This window comes from Miniopterus natalensis, chromosome 9 (assembly GCF_054644295.1).
Source record: "Miniopterus natalensis isolate mMinNat1 chromosome 9, mMinNat1.hap1, whole genome shotgun sequence".
In the NCBI taxonomy this organism is placed as follows: Eukaryota; Metazoa; Chordata; class Mammalia; order Chiroptera; family Miniopteridae; genus Miniopterus; species Miniopterus natalensis.
This window is the reverse complement of record NC_142089.1, coordinates 766,967-783,910: the sequence shown is the minus strand read 5'-3', so window position 1 is coordinate 783,910 and position 16,944 is coordinate 766,967. Positions and strand designations below refer to the sequence as shown.

Below are 16,944 nucleotides of genomic sequence, written 5' to 3'. Positions count from 1 at the left end.
TGGAAATTGTAACGGAATGTTTTTAAAACAAGCAAATAACCGGCTAGGGCTGGAACCCGCCGGAATCAGGTCACGGCGCTTACAAAACCTGCTTCTCCCCCCTTCGTGGGAGATGAGTCAGAAGCCACGAGGTCTGGGTTCCTCGGGCGGAGCCCACAGCCAGTGGGCAGAGGCCGCATGGCCCGGCCACCCCCAGAAGGTTCCACGCCCAGGTGACAGGCTGGAGGCAGAGCCGGCGCCTCCCTCCCCCCTCACCTGGGGGCTCGCACCTCGGGCCCGGCCTGGGGTCCACAGGAGGCAAAGGCCACTGGGAGGGGCAACCCCCTCAGCTCTAAGGAGTCCTGGTGACCCCCAGGGCCTCTGCCCAAATGACAGGTGTGTCCCTAGGCTCATCTGGGGGAACCTGGCCCCTGGTGGGTCTGTGCTATCCACAGGAGTGACAGTCCCCACGTGCAGCATTCACACCCTGCCTGTCCCCACAGAGCGAGGGCCCAGGCATGGAGTGACAGGGGCGGACAGGGACACAGACAGTGATGACAGGGAGCCAAGCTGGTCAGGTGGGGACACAGCAGCACCAACACTCTGGCTCTTTCTCCCGCCCGGCGCACAGGACGTGTCAAAATCTAAAAACATCCACCAGACATCCTTCAAATCCTATTAAAGCCGAGTGGAACAGAAACCAAAGCCTTCCTGGGAGACGCCGTGGGGGGCTAGGGAGCCACAGCAGGCTGAAGCGAGCAGACAGGGCAGAGAGCTCCGCGTGACCCCTGTGGGCATGGGACGTGGCCGGAGACACGCACAACACAAAGACCCTGGTGTCCACTGTGAGAAAACCTGGATCCCTGCTCTTAGGGCAGAATGTCTGTGCCCACCCCCCCCAAATTTCAGAGGGTGAAGTCCTGAGCCCAGGTGCGGCTGTACTTGGAGATGGGCCTCTGAGGAACAATGCTGGTCCCTCTTGGCCCTGAGTGTCACTCCGAGTGGAGCTGCTGGGAGGAGTGTGCCCACTGGCCCGGCGAGCGCACCGCGTCGCCTCGCTGGCCTACGCTCTCCACGGCGGGACCAACGGCGGGTGGCAGAGGCCCGGTGGCTGTGGCAGCTGTCGGGCACTGGCTTCCCTCTCAGCCTCCAAGCTCCACGGCCCTCAAAAGCGGCTCCTCCCTTGGCTGAAACTCTATAATTAGGATGCTGCGGAGAATTTTAACCAGCCGTTTCTATGGCAATCTGGCGTCTTGACGGCTCTGACAAGGCGAAGAAAACACATTAAAAAAACTGAACCGAGAGCAACAGGCTGAGACGCAAACCGCGCATCCCCCAGATCTGGGGACCCACGTGGCTGTGCCGTCTCCTAGAGCGGGTTGTGACGGTGGTCGCGGTCTCCCCTGTTCACTGGACAGAGACTGCTACCAGGTGACCGGCCCAGCCCAGCCCTGCAGAGTCTGGGGACACGGCACACGGGGACAGTGCCAGGCAAGGCCACAGAACTGGTGAGGAGCCCTCGGACCACGGAGGCGGGACAGTGGCTGCAGCCACATAGGTCGGCCAAGCATCCAGGCCAGCTGCCTCCAGGGAGCGACTTCCGCTGGATTCTGCACCCCAGGAGGGCAGGGCCACCCGTCTTACCAGGTGTCCCCAGGATGAGGTGCTACGTCAGCTCATTCTAGGCAAATATTTGACCCAAAATGGCAACAGGTGAGAAGGGCACATTCCCAGGGCCAAGGTGTCCCGCTCGCCCGGTCGAGGCTGCTACAGGGATGTGGGTGTGGGGGACTGAGGGGGGGGGGCGGCCTCCCAGGGGCGGCTCAGAGCTGTCCCCTCGCCATCCAATACCGTCAGAAACCGTCACAAAAACCAATCCCACGAGATGTTTTCAGAGGGAGAGGCCATTTATAACAGTTCAACTTTCTAATAATTTTTACTGCAGAGAAACTAATTTGTCACGATAGGAGTGACGTTCCTAATGAAACAGCTGACCAGTGTTTTCACAAAGATTCCACGGAGACACGTATTCCAACTTCCAAGCAATTTGTTGTAAATAAATTCGCACTGAAGAGAAGTCGTTCCCATGTGGAGACCTCCCTGCGTGGATTCACTTAAACACACACAAATAAAAGTGCCCCGAGTGGCACTCTGCCCACCAGGCTGGACAGGACCGTGTGTCCCAGGCCACCTTGAGCATGAATGGGCTAAGTTACTTCTCATAGTTCTGGAGGCTGGAGGCCCGAAATCGGGGGGCTGGGGGCCTGGGTCCTGGGGAGCCTCTTCCTGGTGATCAGAGGGGCACCCTCTTGCTGTTCTCACAGGGCAGGGAGCTGCCTGGGTCTTTTTATAAGGACACTGATTCCATCCTGAGGGCTCCACTCTCAGGACCTCAGGACCTACCAAAGGCCCCAGCTCCTAATATGTCTCATTGGGGGTTACGACTTCAACACAGGAATTTGGGGGACACAGCAGGTAACACTCAGCTCCAGCCCCCCAAATATGTGTCCGTCTCACACGCAAAATAGTCATTCAGCCTAACAGCCCTGAAGTGCTACCTCTCGAGTGTCTCCTAAACATCACCTCAACTGGGAGCCTGAGGCTCGAGGTGTGTCCATCATGAGGTCAACCCACCCCCAGCTTGAACCTATGAAACGGGACAGGTGATCAGTTTCCAGAATGCAGGGTGAGAACAGGCCCAGGGGTGCCATCCTGTCCCGAAGAGGAGACCCGGGAAAGAAGGAAAGAAAGGCCAGGTCCCCGCAAGCCCACCCCCCAGTCAGGCGAACCCGCTCCCTGCTCTGATGTTCTTCCCTGGCTACGGGCTCTCCAGACCCCAGAGGAAAGGGAACCACGGGGAGTGGACCTGAAATTCAGGGTGTGGTTTCCCCGTGGCACCGATCAGTCCTGAGCCCACACGTCCAGGGCAAGAGGCCGGGACACCCAGGGGGCAGCTGCTCGAAACGGAAACAATGCCAGGAGATGAGAAATAGACCAGCCTTCGCTGAATCAGGGTGATTGGTCCTCACTCCACCTGCCAGAATCAAATTAAGTCTTTTCATGAGGAAAATCCTATCATTTGGGCCCCGCAGTTTTCAAACACAATGTAGGATAGTCAAACACTGCCGGGCAGGCCAAGAAAGACGCATACGACTAAATAGCCAACAGAAACGGACTCATAGGTGGTTCAGATATTCAGTATATTTTAAAAGACAGATAAATGAGAGAATGTCACCGGGAACTGGATGTATTAAAAGAATCTACGTCTAAAATTCCTGGGAGTTTCATAAATCCTAAGTGTGAAAAGAGTAATTGAAATTTATAATTCAAGAGGTGGATTTAAAAACAGCCCTGGCCAGTTGGGCTCGGTTGGCTGGGCACAGTCCATGCACTGAGAAGCCGTGGGTTCGATTTCCGCTCAGGGCACACACCTGGGTTTCAGCTCGATCCCCAGTAGGGGGCGTGCAGGAGGCGGCTGATCAATGACTCTCGATGTTTCTCTCTCCTCCTCTCCCATCCTCTCTAAAATCAAAAATATATTTTTTTAAAAAAGCAGATTAGACAAAATGAGAACATAGGAGGGACCCAGGTTGAGGCACAGAGGGAAAAAAGCAACAGAAAAGAGCAAAGGACCTATGAGATATGGTGAAAAGACAGGGACACGGGCCTGGGAACAAAGTACCGGGAACAGGGCAATATCTGAAAAGACACCAGCTGATCTGCAAAAGAGTCAAAGACATTATGCCCCAGATCCAAAAAGCTCGAGAGACCCAAGTCAGGACAAATTCAGTGTTTCCCCGGCTTCCACGAGGCTGCTGGAACGGAAGGACAAAGACCATTTTTAAGGTGGCCAGAAGGAAAAGAGAAGCATTACCTTCGACAGAACGGCGACAAGATCTACAGGTGAGTTTCCAACAGAAGAAACAAAGCCCAGAAAACAGTGGCCTACAGGTGCCCACAGAGCATCACCACCAGCCCGACGTCACCTGACGTCACTCCCAATGGAAAATGTCCCTGCCAACGCAGGCAAAAGAAAGACGTTTAACAGAAACAAAAACCAACTCATCGTCGGGAAATCTGCGCTAAAAGAAACACTAAAGGCAGTGTTTCAGGCAGAAGGAGAGTGTTTCAGGCAGAAGGAAAGTGTTTCGGGGAGAAGGAAAGTGTTTCAGGGAGAAGGAGAGTGTTTCAGGCAGAAGGAAAGTGTTTCAGGCAGAAGGAGAGTTTCAGGGAGAAGGAGAGTGTTTCAGGCAGAAGGAGAGTGTTTCAGGCAGAAGGAGAGTGTTTCAGGTGAAGGAAAGCGTTTCAGGCAGAAGGAAAGTGTTTCAGGGAGAAGGAAAGTGTTTCAGGGAGAAGGAGAGTGTTTCAGGCAGAAGGAGAGTGTTTCAGATGAAGGAAAGCGTTTCAGGCAGAAGGAAAGTGTTTCAGGCGAAGGAAAGTGTTTCAGGGAGAAGGAGAGTGTTTCAGGCAGAAGGAGAGTGTTTCAGGCAGAAGGAGAGTGTTTCAGGCGAAGGAAAGTGTTTCAGGCGAAGGAAAGTGTTTCAGGGAGAAGGAGAGTGTTTCAGGCAGAAGGAGAGTGTTTCAGGCAGAAGGAGAGTGTTTCAGGCGAAGGAAAGTGTTTCAGGCAGAAGGAAAGTGTTTCAGGCAGAAGGAAAGCGTTTCAGGCAGAAGGAAAGTGTTTCAGGCAGAAGGAAAGTGTTTCAGGCGAAGGAAAGCGTTTCAGGCAGAAGGAAAGTTTCAGGCGAAGGAAAGTGTTTCAGGCAGAAGGAGAGTGTTTCAGGCGAAGGGAAGTGTTTCAGGCAGAAGGAAATCGGTCTCAGCTTAAGCACAGTCAGTGCAGGAAGAAACGAGCACACAGGGTAAACCTGAATGGATACCACTTACCACAATATTACTGATACTGTGGGGTTTCAAATACATGTAGAATTTACACACATAACAGCATAAAAACTGACAGAGGGATAGAGAGAATCGACATGTGACACGGTTCTCGCCTTGCTGGGAACCAGTAAAAGGAACAACTGAAGGTACGTCCTAATTACGTGTCTTATAATTTCTAAGGAAGCCAGAATATTCTAAAAATACTTTTTTTTAAAGTATCACTGAACAAAGCTAGTAAAAGAGCGGGGACAGAATAACAACACTTGAGTAAACCAAAAAAGGGACCGAGGGGTCGATGACAAAAGAAAAGGTGAGACGTTTAAACTGCAGCACAAAGTGACCTTAAATGTAACCAGGCTGCCCTGGCCGGTGTGCTCAGTTGTTAGAGCATCGGCCTGCGGACTGAAGGGTCCCGGGTTCGATTCCGACCAAGAGCACGTACCTCGGTTGCAGGCTCGATCCCCTGGTTGGGGCGCGTGCGGGAGGCAACCTCTCGGTGTGTGTCCCTCACACAGACGTCTCTCTCTCCCTCCCACGCTCTCTGAAAATTAATGGGGAAAAATACTCGGGGAAGAATTAACAATTTTTTTTAAATAAAGGCTCAGTTCATGTCATAAAGCCAACATACGTCCATGTCAAACTCTGACAACATCCCCCAAAAAGCAAAATTATAGCCCAACGTCATACACAGACACAGCTGCAAAAATACAAAATATTAGCAAGTCGAGTCCAGCGGCACACAGGTAACGCACGTGACCGGAGGGGGCAACTAAAGGGACGAAGGGCTGCTTCACCTCCAGCCACTGGGCATAAATCTCCTCCACGGAATAAAGGAGAAAAGTCCCAGCACGTCCACAGATAAAGAGAAAAGAGCATCTGACAAAATTCTGCACCACTCAAGATACTGACTCCGACCCAGGAATGGAGAAGCCCCTCTGTCCGGTGGTGGCGATTTACAGAGAGGAGTCGTTTGGCAAACGACGGCGTCAGTGGCAAAACTGAAGATTCCCCGACGCCAGGCACACAAGGTGGGCTGAAGGCGGCACACGAAGGGCTGGGAGGGGTAAGCAAAGGTCGTCCCCTGGAGAAAGGGTGGTGTGTGTGGGAAACCAAAGCAATCTACCGGTTAGGCACCGGGGCCAACGTGACCGTGCGAGGCAGCTGGGTGAGAGGGCAGAACAGGGCAATTCACCACATTTCTACATACGTTTCTGTCGTCGTTAATCCTCTAGGGTATTTTTTCCATCGATTTTTAGAGACTGGGGGGGGGGGGGAGACATCGATTGGTTGCCTCCTGCACGCACCCGACCTGGGCCTGGGTTGGAACCTGCAACCCAGGTACGTGCTCTCGGCCAGAATCGAACCTGAAACCCTTCGGTGTGCAGGCCAACGCTCCAACCACGGAGCCACACCTGCCAGGGCACCTCCACACGTTTCTATAGACACATAAGATACAAAACCAGGAGGCTTACAACACAGGATAGTAGCCGTTATGAAGCTGAATTGTAACTGAATCGTAACTGAATCGTAACTGAATCATAACTGAATCGTAACTGAATTGTAACTATGTTGCCGCTAAGACCAAGGGGCAGAGCCCAGAGGCAGCCCCACAGGTGGTCACTTAGTTTGTGGGAAGGATGCTGCTCGGATCCACTGGGAAGGCGTGGTTCTGGGTCACCTGGCACTCGCCACGGGACAAGGACCCTGCTGCTACCTCGCACCACACGCGCCTCAGGGCCAGGCCGCCACCTGGGCGTGAGAGCAGAACCTCGGCTACAGGGGAAATTTCTTCTTCGACAGAAGAGAAAGCACTACCTGTAAGATTTCACGCTCACCCCGAGTGAAAAGTAGGCCGCTGGGTGAGGGATGACGCGCGTGACACAGTCACAGAACGCGTTTCCGAAACGCAGAGAGCTCCCCGAGTTAATAAAAACAGCAAGCAGCCCAATTACACTGCTCTGAAACTGGGCCAAAGACCCGGACGGCACGTCACAGAAGCAGATGCCATGTGGCTGTCAGCGTGAGAAAGGCAAACCCAGGCCACAACCCGACGCCACTTACACCTGCTCTGCCGGCAAAAACGAGCGTCTCCCATGACCCGGTACCAGGAGGGACAGACCACAGGAATCCCACAACGGGACAAAGGGTTTACGTTGGATGGAATGCTTTATTTCAATTTAAGAAAAAAATTAAGAAAGGGGTCACCGAACAGAAGGGACCCAGGTCGTAACAGCACCTCCAGGAAGGAAAGCTACAGTTCCAACACCAGGGCCGGCCTATGGTGTCCCTTCCGGGTCTTAATGTTCTCTTCTGTCCTCTATTTGCTCCATAAGATGAACTCTTGGGGCCCACACTCAAAAGTTAACCTGCTATGTCATCAGTGTTACATATTATTTTTATTTACTTTTATTAACCCTCACCTGAGGATATTTTTTCATTGATTTTTAGAGAGAGAGGGAGGGAGGGAAACATCGATGTGAGAGAGACACATTGATTGGCTGCCTCCCGCATGCGCCCTGATGGATAGAACCTGGGGATCGAACCTGCAACCCAGGTGCATGCCTTTGACTGGGAATTGAACCAGTGACCCTTCAGTGCCTGGAGGACACTCTAACCGCTGAGCCCCACCGGCCAGGGCTCTCATATATTATTTTTCAAAACTACTTCTAAACAGAATTCACATCCACCACATTTGTTTCTGTCCGAGGAAGTAGGGCATTTCTTATACACTAAATGCCTCTTTGCTCACAGACACGGCCTCAAGTCACTGTGGACACAGGACCCGGCTGGCACCTGAACTCGGAACCGTGAGAAATACCTCTGTCCTCTAAGCCACGGGTCCGTGGGATGTTACGGCGGCTGACCGGTCAGAGAGGGTCCCCTTACACGCCACCCCCTGCCCTCTGGGCTCTGCTGGTGATGGTCTGAGGGAGGGTGGGTGACCAAGGGCATCGAGGGGCTGGTGGGACCCCAGTGCCCAGCCAGAGCCTCTGCTTGTCCCCCGCAGGTGAGACGCAGCATCAGCGGGACCGCGAGGCAGTGCGTGACCAAGGATGGAGGGTGGAGGCCCCCAAGGAAGCCAGCGGGGCACACACAGAGATGGGGAGCAGGTGGGCGGCTGGCGGGGGCAGCGGGGGGCGGACCAGAAAGGCAGCAGCAGCAGATCCTGTGCCGATGCAACAGTCCGCACCCTGACCGGCCACACAGCTGATGAAACGATGTGGAACTAGACTCGCCCAACGGCCCCTGGCTGCCTCTGACGCAGGCCTCCGGGGCTCCCGCTACACATCGGAGCCGCCGGGGAGCTGAGCCAAGGGGGCGCCAGACTCTACGACTCCGGCAACTGCTGGCTACGGGTCCGTGTCTTGTTTTAATTGATTCAAAAGCAAACACTGTTTTAAAAAAAATTGAGACACTTGGGAAATTGGAATATTTACTACCTATTTGGCAATATTAAAAATGGCAATGGGGGGAAATAGGGGAGGATCTGTAATACTGTCAACAATGGAAAAAAGTAAACGAGTGAAAAAAATGACAATAAATGTTTTTTGTTTTAGTGAGACAGTGTTATTATGGGATGCTTGTCTTTTAGAATAATTATGGATGACACGTTTGGGATTTGGGGTTGGGAAAAGGGTACAGGTTGGCCAGAATTTAAGGACAGAGCTGGGGGGTCGTGTCTGAGGCTGCAGGATGGAGCTGGGTGGGGGTGCATGAGGCTGTAGGATGCTGTGTGGGGGTGCCTGAGGCTGCAGGATGGAGCTGGGTGGGGGTGCCTGAGGCTGCAGCTTGGAGCTGGGTGGGGGTGCCTGAGGCTGCAGCTTGGAGCTGGGTGGGGGTGCATGAAGCTGCATTACACAATTCTCTACTTTTGTAGATGGTCAGAATTTTCATAATAAAAAATTTCTTTAAAAGAACAAGAAACTGATTTCCACTGTTGGCTTTCATACCCACCTGAGCTGGAAAGCTAGCTCTGGGAAGAGGGGGTTCTGCCTTCAGGAGCCCCCCAGGCCACTCAGCCAGCGGGGTGGGGGGAGCCAAATGGCTCTCTCAACTCAGAAACAAGCCAAATGCAAATGAGACCAAGAAGAACAGAGCGATGCCTCCATAAGAGATGACCAGAGAGATGACCAATACAGGAGCCTCTCCCCCTTATCCTGCTGCTGTCCTGGGGCTGTGCTGGTGACCATGCACGGTCCCCCCTCGGGACTCATCTCGGTCCTTGGGGACAGCCATGTCCACCCTGGAGGAAGGAGTATTGTCCACAGCTACTCAATGTCTCAAAGAAATCCTCCTGACATCACCTGGTCATCACCCCCACAGCAGCACCCAGACAAACCCAGGGGCTGGGATGCCCTGCTCCTGGCAGCCCTCAGCCACGTGACTAGACCCATAATCCACTCTGTTGGGACATTCATTTAAAAAGACCTAAACTGGACACCGGAACAACTGACCACTGGACTCACTTCACTCTCAGAACAAGATGAACCTGGGCACACTTACCATGCCTCCCTATACCCTCCCCACACTCTCCACCAGGTCCTCTCTGCAAATCCCCAACAGGCTCCTTGTCCCTGGTTGGCTGCTAGCCCTACAGCCTGAAGTGCTATCTGCTTTCTCAGTGCAGACGGAGCCCAGAGCCAGTCAGAAGGGCCACGGGCCCCACACCTGGCCATGCACATTTTTTATTTGCTTCTGGGCCCTTTAGTGAGGTGGGAATGGGGCTGCATTTTTAGACTTGTTTTCTGCAATGTTGAAATAAAGCAGAAATACACATCATTTCTAGGAATCTGTGGCTGCCCCGAACAAATAAAAACAACAAAAAACGTACAGGCCTGGAAAAGCCCACGCCAGACCCTGAGGGAAAAGATAAATTAAAAAGGAAATCCTGCCTGGCTGGGCATGGCTCGTGGTTGAGCATCGACCTAGGATCTTGGAGATCGTGGTTTGATTCCCGGTCAGGGCACATGCCTGGGTTGTGGGCTCCATCCCCAGTTGGGGGCGTGCAGGAGGCAGCTGATCGAGGAATCTCCCATCACTGATGTTTCTGTCTCTCTCTCTCCCTCTCCCTTCCTCTCTCTGAGGTCAATAGATATATATTAAAAAAAAAAAAAAAAAAAAAAGGAAATCCTGCCTGGCTGCATAGCTCAGTGGTTGAGCATCAACCTATGATCCAAGAGATCACGGTTTGATTTCCGGTCAGGGCACATGCCTGGGTTGCTGGCTCGATGCCCACCGTGGGGTGTGCAGGAGGCGGCCGATCAATGACTCACCACTGATGTTTCTATCTCTTTCTCTCTCCTTCTCCCTTCCTCTCTCTGAAATCAATAAAGACATATTTTTAAAAAAGGAAATCCTGGGGCAGAGCAAAGGGATGGGTGTGAGGAAGGCCTGGAGTCAAGGTCACTGGAAAATCAGCTCCGGGGCCAACACAGAAGCCACGCCCCCCAACCACGGACAGAAGTGGCTCTTCTGTGTCTGATCCAATGGAAACGAGGAACAGAGGGAAAGGAAATCAGGTATTTTTCCAAACCCCCATCCACAGTCCTGCCTCGTGACAAAAATCCCTCAGATAGTGATGATCCCTGGGACACTGGTCACCAGCAAGTGTTGATCTATTATGTATCTAGTATGTATCTGTTACATATCAGCTAAGTGTATACTACGTATCTAGTATATCTGTCTCCACTATGTATCTAGCCCACATATACTATGTATCTCTACTGTGCATCGTATCTATTATCCATCTACATATCTATCCTCTGTACACTACGTATCTAGTCTATATTTACCGTGTGCCTCTGCCACACGTCTAGTCCATACCTGTGTTCCTGTTCCCTTTCTACGACGTGTCCACTGTCTACCTGCTGTGCGTCGGATGCTGTTCCAGACACCAGGACGCACTGAATCTTTTCATTTCCCCAGGCCCCGGAGGAGGCAGCACCGTCACCTCCGTTTCACGGACAGGGCTGCCCAGCTGGTGAAACTGTGGCACTGCCTGGACTCCAGGTCAGCTCTGTATTTCCAAAGCCTGTTTGATCCTTAACTTCCAAGGAATGGAGCTACAGGACGAGGGTAACGGTGGGCAGGAAAACACACACACACACAGCAGAAGTCCCATGGGCCTGGCTGAGGCTCAGGCTTGCGTCCATGTAACAGTTCTCCCCTCCCTGGGCCCCGTTCTTGTGGGGTGAGGGACGAGCAGTAGGGGCCTTATCACCACTGCTAAGCAAAGAGCAGCACAGAGCAGGGAGAGGGGCTCACACCAGCCTACAAGGCGGCACTGCTACCACCTGGTATCATAGGGAGGGGAACTGAGGCATGAGGACCCTGAAGCCTAGTGCCCTGGGGGGTCCCACAGCTGGTGACCGACACGGGCCAAGCCCAGCTGAAGCTGCCTGGCTCATGGTCTCAACAGCTGAGCTAGAAGGAATGAAGGATGGAGTGAGTGAGCACACAAACTAAACCAGGGACTACAAGTGAATAGCCTCAGAGCCTCCCCCCAGGAGGTCATCCCTGCGGTTTCAGGACAAGGTCCAAGGAGAGGAGGGGAAGGGGTGTCAGATGGGCACAGGGATCCAGTGCCCCACCCAGAAGAGGGGGAGGGAGGGTGCCCACCAGCCTCCCCCAATTATAGGACTCAGTGGGCTGTATGCTATTTAGATTTTTTTTTTTTAATCCTCACCCTAGGATGTTTTTTATTGACTTTGGGGGGGGGGGAGAGACACAGTGATGGGAGAGAGAAACATCTATCATTGCCTCCCACAGGCACCCTGCTGGGGATCGAACCCGCAACATTTTTTAATGAGGCTCCAACCAACTGAGCCACCCAGCCAGGGCTGTTTAGGTTTCTTAAATCATATTTGAGATTCAAAACAGCTTTAGTAATTAAGCACAAAAAAGGGGGCCTGTTTCTCTTTGCAATTAAGCATTTTTAAAGGTTTTAAGAATTTACCAGGGGGAAGCCACTAGTTGTCACCACTAAATTCAGACTCGGGGGTCTACATGGCACTAGAGAGACTTCATGGTCGGGAAAGACGGTGACTCACCTGCAAGGGGGGGGGCAGGCCCCGGAGCCCCTCGGGATGGCCCCCCAAAGCAGCACCATTTTAATGTCCTTCACAAACTAAAGTGACGTCTCACTGTCCTGCTCATGTTAGGAAGTCAGACATAAGAAGGTGGGATGGCACCTCGGGGACAGCCTCTCAGGTCCCCTGGAAAGTGAGAGGGGGGTACCTGGAGCACTCCCTGGACGCTCCCATGGTCAGCCAGTTCCTGGGTAGGGGAAAGGGAGGTGCCGAGGGCAGAGCACCCACGGTGCCCATCCCTCCTCCTTCCCCACCTCTCCCTGGGAGGCCCCACCTCTCAGGTGTCCAGTCTCCTGAGCTGGGGGAAGGCCTGTCCACAGGGCATCCTCCAGGGCGGTGGCCTCACTTTCTCTGCTCTCATCTCCTGGAGGAAGCCTGGCTTACAAACTGCCCATGAGCTCCGTCACCCACATCCTCACGCATGGGGCAGGCACGAGAAGCCGGCGCCCGGACAAGGTTGTCCTCGGAGTGGACAGGACGCGGCAGGTAGACCCAGAGGCAGGGCCCCAGAGCAATACCGGACCTGAAGATCAGGGAGACCAGCAGGAAAGGGCAGCTAGTCGGGCCCTGGGGGAGGGGACAGAGAGGGCAGCCGGTGACCCTCGGGCGAGCAGGCGGGCGGAGCGCCGAGCCGCACAGAAGCTGCTGCCTTCGTGGATCCTCAGCTCCCGCAGATGGTCCCCTGACATGCGTGTTCTCCATGTGGCAGATTTTGAAATAGTTTTAGCAAAACCACCTCTACGACTGCAGAATAAAATTAAACCACTCGAAGGGTCAGCCGTGGGCCAAGGACGCCTCCGCGTTTGCCTTTGGGCCAGGGTGTGAGAAATCGTAATTATTTAAGCGCCAGGGAGACACTGGGCGATTTAATACTTGACAGGGATTGGAGGCATGTCGAGAAGACGGACAAATACCTCGAGGTTTAATGAGCAGGGTGTTTGTGTCTCGCCCCATGGGCACAGCTCATCGGGGACCCAGGTGCAGGTCCCGAGTCTCGTCCTTTCCCAGGACAAGGCATCCTCAGCCCACTTTCCGTGCTTCAAAAATGCACTTCGAGATAGTTCTGCTCCTGGCGTGAAAACCAATTTAGCTGGACACGGATAACTGACATTCAACTCAACGGGAAACAGGTCACACCTGGGTTTCGGGGCCATTGAATAAGCTCAAAGGCTCACAAAATGCATAACTGAGGGACCGGCCCCTGTGCAGCCCCCCAGGCCCACCTTCACCTCTAGAGGCTGTTCTGTCCCATGGGGTCTCCCCAATCCTCTAACCAGCCCCAACCCACCCCCCAGGGCCTTTGCACGGCGGTGCCCCACACCCAGAAAGCCCCGGCCAGCACCCTCCACTGCCAGGTCCTCGTGCCCTCTGAGCGTTGCCTCACGGGTCCCCCCTCAGGCCCTCCTGGAACTGAGGTGCCAGCCACACCCGCCCCAATCAGTGTCTCTGTCTCGGCTCCACTGTGATGGCCACTTTTATGTTAATTACAACCTGGAACTTTAAATTACCTGTCTGTGCTCAAGTACATGGGGTCACTGCTCTCTCAGCAGCTGCCCAGCACCCGGGGGTGCCAGTAGTGTACAGGGAATGAGTGAGTGAGTGAGTGAGTGAACGGCAGGATTCTAGGAAGGAAAACCTCCCAGAATGCCATGCAGAGAAAAACCTCGGCAGTGAGGGAACAGCCGCCTCCAGCTACAATGTTGCAACCTGGAGGGAGGGGGAGGGGTCACTGCTCCTCCTGCGAAGGGAGGTGACAAGGCTTCCAGGTGACCCTGACTGTGTGGTTCTAGGAGTGACTTCTCCCGGAGCCCCTCCCGGAGCCCACATCACAGCGCAGATAAAGGTGGTGCGTTATTAGGTTCAAAGCAGCCAACGCCCATCCTTCGGTCAATTAGTGGGCAGAGCTGTTTGAACTGGAGTTGTCCCGGAGGCCACAGGACGTCTGTGGTTTCTGTCACTGGCCTCAGCCCCAGCTGTCCAGGTTTTGCTCGGTCTGAAGTTAAAAACCTGATTCCGAAGTCAACGCAACAGAGGCTTCCAGGGCAGGAGCGGGGTTTGGTTTCAAAGCCAAATCACCCACCACCTCTCAGCCACGGCCCGTCCGTCTTCTCAGAAAGGCTCAGACGGCAGCACAGCTCTTACAGTCCCGAGCACCACCTCCAGGAGCTGGCACGCCCGCCCCGCCGAGCACACCCGCCCCACCGTGCACACCCGTCCCGCCACGCACACCCGTCCCGCCACGCACACCCGCCCCGCCACGCACACCCGCCCCGCCGAGCACACCCGCCCCGCCACGCACACCCGCCCCGCCACGCACACCCGCCCCGCCACGCACACCCGTCCCGCCACGCACACCCGCCCCGCCACGCACACCCGCCCCGCCACGCACACCCGCCCCGCCACGCACACCCGCCCCGCCACGCACACCCGCCCTGCCACGCACACCCGCCCTGCCACGCACACCCGCCCTGCCACGCACACCTGCCCTGCCACGCACACCTGCCCTGCCACGCACACCTGCCCTGCTATGCACACACAGCCTGGCCAGTACACCTGTCCCACGTGCACACCTGCCCTGCCACGCACAGAGGAGGTTCCAGGGGCTGCTCCAGGCTGAGGCAGGATCGCAGCCCAAGCTGACACTTAGCGTCTCTCACAGTCACATTTCCTTTTAGTGAAGCAGCTCCTGAATTTGGAGACGTGACCTGAAGGCCTGCAGGTCACAGGCCTGTGTCTCTGTGAGAAGCCACTCACCAGACACTTGATCCCCAGGGCGGGTGAGTGGCCCGAGGGCCTGGCCCGGCTTCCAGCCACTCGGCCCTCTCACTGGGGACCCCTGGTCCTGGGGGCAGAGCGGGGCACCTATTACGGCTCACGCATCCCCCCCCCCATCCACCCAGAGAACCCACAGTCACACCAGAACGTAGATGACCGGCCCTTCCTGAGGTCTGCCCAGCACACAGCGTTTTACCCACAGGCTCTCGCTAGGTCTCCACAGTCCTGAGAAGCAGTAGCCTCCACCCCTCCCCAAATGACTGGGAGCCAGGTCCGTGGGACACAAACTTTCTCAGACGGCCAGCTCCTGGGGGGGCAGCTGTGCCACTGGCTCTGACAACTTCCCACCTCCAGGCAGCAGCAGCACCGGGGTGCGGGGTGCGGGGTGCTTCCCACTCCATCCCAGGTCCCGGGACATCACACCCCTTACAAACAATCAGGGTGGGCCCAGGACCCAGGAAGGGGCACGGGGATCAGAGCGGAGAGTGGGATCTTTGTCAAAATGGACAGGAGCAGGAACCACCGGCATGAGGGGGGCAGAGCCCTCGCCCCGTCACCCTCCCTGCTCCTCGGCTGGGCCCCGACGCCACGCTTTCCCACCAGGCTGGGCTTGCTGACACGCGGTCAGGCTGCCCCGACCCCCCTTGCTGCACACTGCTCCCCTGTCCCTCAGTCAGCTACCACCGGGTGACGTCCGAGGAAACACTCGGCGACAAGCACCGTCAGCGCCCACCCTGCTGTGCTAACACACAAATCAGTTCTGCACGGATATCAGCTAATCAGCTGTTCCAACTGCTCGTCCCCCTAAACTCTGCAAAACCCAACCCAAGTGCAGGGAAGGCTCCCTGGGAACCGGCACACAGCCCGTCTGTGCGCAGGTCCCAGCTCCCGGGCCTGAGCAGAGACTGAGGTCAGAGTGGACGCCGCCGTAGCACCCTTCCGGTCTCCGCTGGAGGAAAAGCCAGGGGTGGGACGCAAACCTGGCCCTCCCTGTAGGAGACGCCTCCCCACGGCCTCGCCGGCTGCTCACCTGGAAAACCGGGCCTCAGCTTCCTCAGATAAACCGCCCTTTAGTGCTTAAAAATAATTAAATGTAAAGGCTCCCTTTGTACAAAAACAGACCGGCTAAGATCCATGAATAAATTATGCCTGTTTCGTTGGCTTCCGAGAACACCCATGTGAAGCTCGCGAAGTTACAGCCTGCGTCACCCACAGCCTCAAGTGCGCCTGACCCCGTGGCTTCTTTAAAGTCCCAAAGCTCAGCAGTGAGGAGGGTTCCGTTCACCTGTGGCCTTGGCTGAGGGCTCAGCAGGTGCTCCCTGGGAGGCCGAGGGTGCCGAGTGCTCAGCACACAGGGCACCCCCAGGAACGTAAAGTGGTGTCGATGTGATGAAACACGGTGTGGCAATTCCTCAAAAATTTTAACACAGACCCAAAGATACGTGCATCCCTACGTCCACAGCAGCACTACTCTCAACAGCCAAAAGGTGGAAGCAACCCAAGTGTCCATCAGCAGACGGATGGACAAACAAAACGTGGTCTATTTATACAAGGGAATGTTATTCAGCCTTTAAACAGAAGGAAACTCAGAGGACACCTGCTACAAGGATGGACCTGGAGGACATGCTCCGTGACATGAGCCAGACTCAGGACAAATCCTGCACGATTCCACTCACAGGAGGTCCCTGGAGGACTGAGATCCACAGAGACAGAGTAGATGGTGGTGCAGGGGCCGGGCGGGGGTGGCAGTGAGTGTTTAATGGGGACAGTTTCAGTCTGGGAAGTTGGAAAGTGCTGGACACTGGGCACAGGGCCCTGGTGCATGGTGCTCAGGCCACACCCTCTGGGTCAGCAGGGTCCTCTCCGGTCACTCGTGCACCTGAGTTGACCGTGTCCCAGGAGACAAGTGCCCCACACCTACCATGATGGTCTCACCATTTCACAAATTTTTAAGTGATAAAAATGCATTTATTTCAATTCTTTGATGGAGTGATTTTCTTCTGGGATTCTGCACCCAGGAGGGGGTCCAGGACTCCCTCCCAGGAAAGCTGTCTGCAGGGCCCCATCGAGAGGACACACCGCCCCCGGGTCCGGGGGTAGGTCAGTGAGTCCGAGGACCCACCGCCCACGACAGGATCCCGAACCATGAGCTGGTGACCGGAACGTTATCTAACCTGATGTTACCTTTTCCTTCGTATTAATAAGCACATGAGGCCAGAAT

The 16,944-nt window shown here is 55.1% G+C and overlaps 1 protein-coding gene across 1 annotated transcript in view; it reads right to left on the bottom strand.

Annotated features, from left to right (window-relative positions):
* PRKCZ (protein kinase C zeta) overlaps positions 1-16,944 on the bottom strand; it is a 44,430-nt gene that overhangs the window by 1,363 nt on the left and 26,123 nt on the right. The gene's annotated exons all lie outside the window — the stretch shown is intronic.